The following is an 8743-nucleotide window of genomic DNA, read 5'->3' on the forward strand; positions in this document are numbered from 1 at the left end:
CCCTTCACCTATTTTGCCCATCCCTGTTTTTTCATGCCAAGTGAACCTGACACAGTTTGCCCTTTTCAGGTTGATTCCAGGTCATTTTATGGACACTAGTCATTGAGTTGGGCTGGGATATAAGGTGTGTCCTTAGTGTGTCAGACTGTTTAATCATCCAATAAATGGCCCCAGGCTGTCTATTTTTTAAGAAGAATCCTGTCTTCTTTCTAAAGTTTTTGCTTGCTGATTAAATTGTTTATGCCTCCAGTAGCCCTTTGACATCTTCTGTTCTATCCTAGGCTCAGAAACCATGCTGAGTTACAAATGTGTATAAAGTAAGACTGAAAGCCTTAGGAGTTTTTCTTTAAGTACTCTGCATAACTTTTTTTTTTTTCTGCATGACTTTTGATGTATAGATTTTATATTATCTCTTTTGGCTGTTCTAATGTTTTTAAAGGTTAATTTTTAGACTTTAGCACTGAGAGTACTAGACAATTATGTTTTCCAGGAAGGGAACTTTCAGATAAGTGATATATCATTGTAGTTAGGGTTAATATAGATAAAGTAAACCTCATTAATTTGGATGTCACTAATTCATAATATGGGACTGTCTTATTTATAAACTAGGTTTGGAGTTTACTATTTCACCAGCTACAAAAAGAAAGGAGAGGGTTGGTGGCAAATTAATACCTTAAACAGAACCACATGGGTAATGCAAGTTTCATTTTCACATGAAACCTGACTATATTTATCTATTTATTAATATGGATCCCATTAAGCCATCTACTTGGTAATAAAATTCACTGTGTATATTTGGAAGTAACAATAACAAACAACAAGACCTCAGTTAATCAATCCATTGAGAAGGAAGTTCATTTGAATAAAGTCAGCCTGGTATACAGAGACATAGAGAATTAATGGAAGCTCTCAGTCCTTAGCTAGTGGTAGTGGCAGATGAAGAAAAGAGAGCGCCAAGACCATTTTAGTGGGGAAGTTAAAGGTCTGCAGTGTCTTTAGCTCAAGAATGACTGGTGTGGGGTCATGTCCCAAGGAAACAGAAATATATCCCACAAGCCTGAGAGAGTCACAGCCTCCCCTTGGAGCATGGCTGGAATGGAATATGTTTCTGACATTACTCGGTGAAGCAAGTTTCTGAACAAGAAGAGTCAATATTAGTGGAGGCATTGCTTTATAGCCTTGAAAGATATTCTGACTTTTCACTAAGTCAGACTGGTCTTCCCACCAATTAATAGTAGAGAGCTCAATATGTGCTAGGTATCAAGCTAAGTGTTTTACATATATTATTTCATTTAAGCCTTGTGAACTTTGCAGGTAGACATTATTTTCATTGTATAAATGAGGAAACTGCAATTAGTTGAAAGGGATTCACTTAACCAAGGTAGAGAATGGTCAAATTAGGTTTCAAACCCAATTCTAACTCCACGGCCTGCTATCTTAACCACTACCATATACTTTAGTTCCTCAAGAGATAGGATAAGACAAATATTCTAGGGTGCTATAACAGGTACATGTCAGTAACTAAGCTGAGACTCAGGGACCCTAGTAAGCCTTACTTACCTACCTTCAAGTCCATGGAGCAATGACCTTCAGCTAGTTCTGGCTGGGATGATGATTACAAAATATATAAAGAGAAAGGACAACATAAGTGTCCTAATTTCTAAAATAATCATCCTTGAGTCTACCTCTATACAATCCAAATGGAAGTTGTTACTCAATGTTTGAAACTGTGACCAAGGCCAAATGGGAATGATGTTTTAACTCTCAGGAACAAAATTGTCAACATCAGCCAATCAGTCTTGCACTAGCTAGCACTGGTGGTGAAATGCATACTGTTTTCATGTCACTGAAAAAAATGAGTGGCTATTGTGTAGAGCAAAGGATCAATATTGATGCTGTGTGAAATGAATTTGCAAGTAAGATACTTTATGTGTTAAGAGATACTCATGAGGGGATGAATAGAATCAAGAGCAAGAATTGGTTCAGGAAAGATGTCCATGCTGATGTACGAATTGATCATCTAGTCATCGAAATGACCCCAATGGAAATATTGAAAAGGTCAAAGATTTGCTTTGTTAAATGTCTTAGTGCCTTGCAATTATAAGAATGATGGCTAGGAATCCAATTTGGATGAAGAAGCTAACTTGTTCTGGAAGAAACACTAAACACAAGGAAGTTTTTGAAAAGATATCAGTGCATTTTGAGTGATGAATGAAAACAGGAAGGACTTGACATTTGTTTTGAACTTTCAAGGGAAGTTGGACAAAGCAAGGTGTTCTCAAGCAGAATAGTAACCAGGGTGGAGGATGGCTTTTCTAGTATATCCAAGGAGTAAAAGTGCTAGAAACCTCAGAGCAAATTCAGCATGCCAGAGACCCCAAAAGGGTACAGGATCCAACTAAACATGAGGATAACTATTCTGCCAATGATGATGCTATTCTGCTAACAACGATTATACTGTCCATGTAGAATTCAATTCTCAAAGGCAGGCAGTCAGGCTAATAGGATAGTCATTCTAAAGTACTACTAGAATTATGTAACTGGCTTCTTCACTACAACAGTGCTATGGTTGACAAGTTTTACAATTTTGGTTGTGCCTAAGAGCATTTGAAAATCTCTGTGAGTTTAGCTCTGTCCTAAGCTCTTGGAACAATTTTAGTTTTGCACAGAGGAAATATTAGAAATTCAGCCTTACTCTGACTTTTTCACCCCATAAATTTATTGGGGTCTTGCTTAATTTCTTATAACTTCCTCTAGAATCCAAATCTCTTATTTGGTTCCACAATTGATAATACATTTCCCCTAAGAGTAGGGTACTGATTTGCCTCTCTTCAGGCCTTTCTAATTCTTACTTTAATACTACACTTCTATCTGCTCTTGGGACTCCTGGATTCCTTCTGCCTATTTCTTGTGTTGACCTCTACTATTGCCACTTCCATGTCTCCCTGATATTTTGGTCACCTCCTTAAATTTGTTTCATAATACTTAGGCCCTTTTTAGAGCTAATGTAATCCCTGATGGCCTATCTGATCTTTAAGTCCTGGCCATCTCTGATTGGACCCATGAGCCTGGACAACATTTAATGGCTCATAACTTTAAGAATAATAGTGAAAGAATTCAACTTATCTATTGAGATGATCATATGGTATTTTTATTCTTCAATTTGTTAATATGGTGTGTCACATTGATTAATTTGCATATATTGAAGAATCCTTGCATCCCTGGGATAAATCCCACTTGACCATGGTGTATGCTCCTTTTCATGTGTTGTTGGATTCAATTTACTAGTATTTTGTTGAGGATTTTTGCATCTATGTTCATCAGTGATATTGGCCTGTAATTTTCTTTTTTGTGTGTGATATCTTTGTCTGGTTTTTGTATCAGGGTGATGGTGGCCTCGTAGAATGAGTTTGGAAGTGTTCCTCCCTCTGCAATTTTTTGGAAGAGTTTGATTAGGATAGGAGTTAGCTCTTCTCTAAACGTTTGATAGAATTTGTCTGTGAAGCCATCTGGTCCTGGACTTCTGTTTGTTGGAAGACTTTTAATCACATTTTCAATTCCATTACTTGTGATTGGTCTGTTCATATTTTCAATTTCTTCCTGGTTCAGTCTTGGAAGGTTGTACTTTTCTAAGAATTTGTCCATTTTTTCCAGGTTGTCCAGTTTATTGGCATAGAGTTGTTTGTGGTAGTCTCTTATGGTCCTTCATATTTCTGCAGTGTCAGTTGTAACTTCTCCTTTTTTATTTCTAATTTTATTGATCTGAGTCCTCTCCCTATTTTTCTTGATGATTCTAGCTAAAGTTTTATCAAATTTGTTTATCTTCTCAAAGAACCAGCTTTTAGTTTCCTTGATCTTTGCTATAGTTTTTTCAAGACTCATTTATGATAAAAACTCTCTAGAAAGTGAGCATAGGAGGAACCTGTGCTCATCATAATAAAGGCCATATATGACAAACCCACAGTCAACATCACTCTCAATGGTGAAAAACTGAAAGCATTTCCTGTAAGATCAGGAACAAGACAAAGGTGTGCACTCTCGCTACTATTATTCAACATAATTTTGTAAGTCCTAGCCATGGCAGTCATAGAAGAAAAAGAAATAAAAGGAATACAAATTGGAAAAGAAGTAAAACTGTCACTGTTTGCAGATGACATGATACTATACAAAGAAAATCCTAAAGATGCCACCAGAAAACTATGAGAGCTAATCAATGAATTTAGTAAAGTTGCAGGATACAAACTTAATACACAGAAATCTCTCACATTCCTATACACTAAAAATGAAAGATCAGAAAGAGAAATTAAGAAAACAATCCCATTTATCACTGCAACAAAAAAAATAACATACCTAAGGATAAACCTACCTAAGGAGGCAAAAGACCTGTATGCAGAAAACTATAAGACACTCTTGAAAGAAATGAAAGATGACACAAACAGATGGAGAGATATACCATATTCATGGATTAAAAGAATCAATATTGTGAAAATGACTATACTACCCAAAGCAATCTACAGATTCAGTTCAATCTATATCAAATTATGAATGGCATTTTTCACAGAATTAGAGCAAAATTTTTATAATTGGTAGGGAAACACAAAAGACCCTGAATAGCCAAAACAATCTTGAGAAAGACAAATGGAGCTGGAGGAATCAGGCTCCCTGACTTCAGACTATATTACAAATCTACAGTAATGAAGACAGTATGGTACTGGCACAAAAACAGAAATAAAGATCAATGGAACAGGATAGAAAGCCCAGAGATAAACTCACGCACCTATGGTCACCTAATCTATGACAAAGGAAGCCAGAATATACAATGGAGAAAAGACAGCCTCTTCAATAAGTGGTGCTGAGAAAACTGGACAGCTACATGTAAAAGAATGAAATTAGAACACTCCCTAACACCATACACAAAAAACCCTCAAAATGGATTAAAGACCTAAATGTAAGGCCAGACACTATAAAACTCTTAGAGGAAAACCTAGGCAGAACACTCTTTGACATAAATTTCAACAAGATCTTCTTTGACCCACCTCTTAGAGTAATGAAAATAAAAATAAAAATAAACAAATGGGACCTAATTCAACTTCAAATCTTTTGCACAGCAAAGGAAACCATAAACCATATGAAAAGACAACCCGTAGAATGGGAGAAAATATTTGCAAATGAAGCAACTGACAGGAGATTAATTTCCAAAATATACAAAGAGCTCATGCAGCTCAATATCAAAAAAAAAAAAAAACCCAACCCAATCCAAAAATTGGCAGAAGACCTAAATAGACATTTCTCCAAAGAAGACATACAGATGGCCAACAAACCCATGAAAAGGTGTTCAACATCACTAATTATTAGAAAAATGCAAATCAAAACTACAATGAGGTATCACCTCACACCAGTCAGAATGACCATCATCAAAAAATCTACAAACAATAAATGCTGGAGAGGGTGTGGAGAAAAGGGAACCCTCTTGCACCATTGGTGGGAATGTAAATTGATACAGCCACTATGGAGAACAGTATGGAGGTTCCTTAAAAAACTAAAAATAGAATTACCATATGACACAGCAATCCCACTCCTGGGCATATACTCAGAGAAAACCATAATTCAAAAAGACACATGCACCCCAATGTTCATTGCAGCACTATTTACAATAGCCAGGTCATGGAAGCAACCTAAATGCCCATCAACAGAGGAATGGATAAAGAAGATGTGGTACATATGTACAATGGAATATTACTCAGCCATAAAAAGGAATGAAATTGGGTCATTTGCAGAGACGTTAATGGACCTAGAGACTGTCACACAGATTGAAGTAAGTCAGAAAGAGGAAAACAAATATCGTATATTAGCACATATATGTGGAATATAGAAAAATGGTATAAATGATTTGCAAAGCAGAAATAGAGACCCAGACTAGAGAAAAAACATATGGATACCATCGGGGAAGGGGGGAGTGATAAATTGGGAGACTGGGATTGACATATATACACTATTGATACTATGTATAAAATAGATATCTAATGAGAACCTACTGTATAGCACAGAGAACTCTACTCAATACTCTGTGGTGACCTAAGTGGGAAGGAAATCCAAAAAAGAGGGGATATATGTATATGTATAGCTGATTCACTTTTCTCTACAGCAGAAACTAACACAACATAGTAAAGCAGCTATACTCCAATAAAAATTAATAAAAACAAAACAAAACAAAAAAGAATTCAACTTATTTGTTTTTCTTCTTTTTTTAAATTAATTTTTATTGTGAAGGGGATAACTCTCATTTGGATATAAAAATTCTGATGTGTTTTTCACATAATCCCTCCTATTACTTTACTAGTACTGTGAAACACTGTTTTGTATCAGCTTTATTAAACCCTAATCTTGAGCAGCTAGAAGAGTAGTGATACCAGACACCATGTCCCCACATTTCGCTTGTGTCTTCATTCATATTTATGCTGCGAATGATCTTGCACTACAGATGAAGTTGGACATAGAAGTTAAACTTGAAGAATCTATAGAGCTTGAGAAACTGAAGAAACAGATAATGGGTTAAAGTTTAGAAACAGTGGAATACCCTAAATATTGTTTGCCTCTATTCTTAACCTTTCAATCCCACTCTGAACCCCAGTTCGTTTGCCTGGGTTCTTGATACTTGTCTATCTCTTGGCAGTCCTCTGCTCTTAAGGTACTTAAATCCATCTCTAGGTCCTTTCTCTGGTGTTCTACTTCCAAATATAATGCTCTGGAGCACAATTATAACCTTTCACAATTAGTGTCATTGCTGTGAGAGTCATGCAGCCTTCCCCACATCCTAGCCTAACCCCCTTGTATAGAAAAGCTAATGTGGATGGGTTCCTAGAGTTGAGGCAGGTGCTGTTGGCAAGCTTCCTTTAGGGCAAGACTGAAGCTCATGTTGTTTTTTCTTGCCCCTGACTTGCCCATTCCAGATTTCTTCTCCCTCTTTCCTGAGCAGCCACTGAGGTACCAGCAAGCCATCTGGCCAAAACAGTGAGGGTTAAGGTATACACTGAAGCTGGATCTCTTCTAATCTAGTATGACAGTTTGTACCGATCAGGTTAATGAGGATAATTTCTCTTTGGCTTGTACAGAGACATGAAAATGTAATCTGATCTGCTATTAATTACTCTGTCCAATCATTAACATAATGTTTCACTGAATAGAGAAAGACTATTCACACTGTGGAAGCAGTGTATCAACCAAAGCACCATAATCAAAAAAAATGTTGCCTTTTGTGTTCAGTAGGGAAGCTGTACTACCACTGTGAGCAGGACATGCACTTTGACATATTTCTCACCAGTAGGGATGAGCTGTCCTGAGCCATACACCCTCCTTCAGTTCCCTCATCGGAATTATACACATTTGTGTGATGATTGGCAGGGAATAGGGAGGTACACTGTGGTCTTGGGAACAGAGTGAAACTAACTGGGCCACAAAAAGATTAAATAACTGTATCTTGAGTGAAAGCAACATAATGCTTTATCAAATAAATGAAGTAACTTTAGATGGCTCTTTTGTATTCTTTTATTAACAAGTATCTATTGAACAATTATTCCTTGTTAAGCTCTGTGGGTACTAGGGATGTAGTGTTCAAACAAAACAGACACAGATCCTGCCTTTGTGAAGTTTATAATCCAGGTAGAGGATATATATCTGTATCTATATTATATCATGCAGAATATTCAAATGCAGTTGTGAGAAATTTATAATGAAAAAGTGAAAAAGCTAGGATGCTCTAAGAGCATATGATAAAGAGACTGGGTGGAACCCAAAGAATGAGCCAGGTGAAAAGTGGAGTAAGGAAGGGGAGAAAGAACAGCATGTGTGAAAGTTATGAGGAGGCAAACAGGTTTGAAGAACTTAAAGACATCCAGGAAGGAAAGGAGTTCAGAGAGCAAACAAGCAACAAAAGATGAGACTGGAGATTGAGACAAGTGGTATATCGTTTTTTGGCCATGACCAGGCTCTAGATGGGCTACAGGAGTCCTTGGATGTTGACAGATAATGTTGGTTACTTCCATGGGGCATTTGGACTTTATTAAGGGCAATGGGAAGTAGTTGAAGGTTTCTAAGCTCAGTTGACCTATAACCAGTAAATTAGAAACAAATTCCCAATGGCCAATGCACTAAACAAAACCCTCAACCTATATCAAAAACCTGGGTTCAAGAAAAAAAGAAAAACATGTATGCATAGAGCAGATGAAGCATCTGCACAGAAGGCTAGGCAGAACCCCTGAGAGGCTGAAAAGTAATTACACTTCTGCACTGGATTCATGTCTTAACCACAAGGAGTGTGTTCTGCAGGCTCTATTTCCTAATTGAGGGTAATTACAAGAAGTTAAAGCTAGATTAGAGACAATTAGACCCTATACAAGAGGGAACTCTGTGGGTGATCAGGAAGGGAGTAGGAAGAACCAGCTGGGAAAGTGTTTCCCAAACTGCTTGGCATTCTTTGACTCATATTGGAGGAGGAGGTTATTTGCGGGGAGGGAGTCTATCTGTGCTCCTGGTGGTGCCCACCTGGAGGGTAGGCAGGTGAAATGAGGTAAAACACACACACACACACCCACACACACACACACCCACACACACACACACCCACACACACACACACCCACACACACACACACCCACACACACACACACCCACACACACACACACCCACACACACACACACCCACACACACACACACCCACACACACACACACCCACACACACAC

The sequence above is a fragment of the Neophocaena asiaeorientalis genome, unplaced genomic scaffold (assembly GCF_003031525.2).
Source record: "Neophocaena asiaeorientalis asiaeorientalis breed wild unplaced genomic scaffold, Neophocaena_asiaeorientalis_V1.1 scaffold493, whole genome shotgun sequence".
Taxonomy (NCBI): domain Eukaryota; kingdom Metazoa; phylum Chordata; class Mammalia; order Artiodactyla; family Phocoenidae; genus Neophocaena; species Neophocaena asiaeorientalis.